The sequence below is a fragment of the Aedes albopictus genome, chromosome 2 (genome assembly GCF_035046485.1).
Source record: "Aedes albopictus strain Foshan chromosome 2, AalbF5, whole genome shotgun sequence".
NCBI lineage: Eukaryota > Metazoa > Arthropoda > Insecta > Diptera > Culicidae > Aedes > Aedes albopictus.
In genome coordinates this window covers 94,103,602-94,105,697 of record NC_085137.1, presented here as the reverse complement: position 1 = coordinate 94,105,697, position 2,096 = coordinate 94,103,602, and the positions used below count along the sequence as shown (strand labels likewise).

At 37.4% G+C, this 2,096-nt stretch overlaps 1 long non-coding RNA gene across 1 annotated transcript; it reads left to right on the top strand.

The window, feature by feature from the left end:
• Window positions 1-620: 620 nt before the first annotated feature.
• On the top strand, window positions 621-1,214 carry LOC134289006 (uncharacterized). The gene is made up of 2 exons (XR_009998213.1): window positions 621-1,010; window positions 1,075-1,214. It is a non-coding gene; the product is annotated as an uncharacterized LOC134289006 (long non-coding RNA).
• The last annotated feature ends 882 nt before the right edge of the window (window positions 1,215-2,096 follow it).

The window sequence follows — 2,096 nt, the reverse complement described above, 5'->3', positions numbered from 1 at the left end:
CATAGGGTGTCCTGAATAGTAGTTCAGGAAGCGTCCAGATGCGATGCTTTTGCTATACCATTAAGTCTTCACTGTTTGGTCTTGTTGTCGTACGAGTGTCATGTCGAGGAACGGCAGACGACTTTCTTCTTCTCTTTCTGCGGTGAATTGGATGTTCGGGTTCACTTCGTTGAATGTGTTTAACACACTATGTACTTGTTCGGGTCGAAGAACTAGGAACAGATCGTCTACGTATTTTCTGATATATGGAATGGTGTGGTTGGATTTTGATGTGGCTTCGTCCAGTATGTCCTCCATAACCAGATCTGCGATGATTGGAGAGAGGGGGTTCCCCATCGCGGTGCCGAATTTCTGCGTGTAGCAAATTCCTTGGAAGGTGAAAAAACTACAATCGATGCAGAACTCGACTACTTCCCAAAAAATATCAAGGCATATCGGTGTGTGGTCCTTTATGTTGTTCCAATGTTTGAATATACCGCGTTTCATTAACTCCTTTGGGATTGACGTGAAAAGGGATATCACATCGAATGAAACCAGTATATGTCCTTCAGGAAGTTGGACACTGTTCGCAAACCGGCAAAACTTAAACTAGACGATCCAAAAATAATAGATAGGACTTTCAAAACAAACAACCTTCCCATCTTGGAAAGTTGCCACATATACAACACTGACAAAACTGTAAACAAACGCACAGACACTGACAACCTCCATGTAGCTCACGCAGGACTACTACACCTATTAAAAAATGAGAGAATTTATAGAATGAGATAATCAAAACAAACTAGATTATAAGAGAGACTTACTTCGGTCAAACCCACACTTAATCAGATAGACGAAACACACACACACTAAAAAAAGACGAAATTAATATTGTATAACACACGAAAAAGAAAGAGCATACGAACAGTAATGGTGGAAGATCGCGAAGATAGAACCCGAATTTCAGACCGCTGGAGAAAAAACAGTTTGTCCACATCACGATGGTCCATACTCGATCGGACCAAAACTAAGTGAGTAAAATGTGGAATGATGAACTTAACGCAATGAATTTTAACCCTTAATCTCCCGATCCAGACCAAAACGAACGTATGACTTTTCGAGTTTAGCAAAACTATTTTTGACCAGAAAACCTTAAAGATTGGTAAATGTCTCTTCTAAATGTTAAATGTTAAATGTATTATAACTTATTGTAACTTTGTATTAAACTTTTAGAACCCTTGAAAAAGGTCCCAAACGGACCGAAACGTCGGGAATAATCAAAAACTAGTGTTTTCCATTCCCCTTAAGACTGCGAAGCCAAACCGTAATAGTACATAACCTCAGTCGTATCCAAAAAGAACTAAGCATTGATTTATGAATACTTACAATGATTCTTTTAGGAGCTCCTCCAAGTACTTCTTTAAGGACAAGGTATTTGAAGAACATAGCTCAAATTTTCTAGAGCACCGCTTTTGAGAACCGTTGAACGGATTTGGATAAAAATGCATCACCCTGTTGACAATCACTGAGCAACCAGCATGATGCATTTTCAGCCATATCCGTTAAACAGTTCTAAAAACGGTGCTCTAGAAATTTTGAGCTATGTACTCCAAAAACTTTATCTTAAGAATTTCTTCAAAAAATTCTCGAGGAATCAGTCAGGATTCAGGAAACTTTCCGAAGTTTTGTTTTGGGATTTTCTTAAGCATTTCTTAGGGATTTCTGCATAAAGTCAGATTCCTTAGATGAACCTTAACGAAGTTTTCGAATGATTCCTTCCAAGAAAGAATCTTGAAGGAGTTCCTCAGGAAAAATATATTTCATGAATTTCTGAGATCATGCTTGGAACCATACCTGAATGAAATTTTGGGAGATTTTCTAAAGAAATTCTAGAGGAATTCCAAAATAAAATATTGGCAAAAATGCTTGCAGGATTTTTTAGAAGAATTCTTAAAGGAGTCGAGGATTTCTTCTAGAGTCTTCTAGATGAATTCTGAGATGTATTCTGAAAGAATAAATGGGTTGTTTTTTGCGGTATCTTTGATGACATTGTTGATGAATTACTACAAAAAAAAAACTTCGTAAAATCTAGAATAACATGGGAACAGAACCAAAAA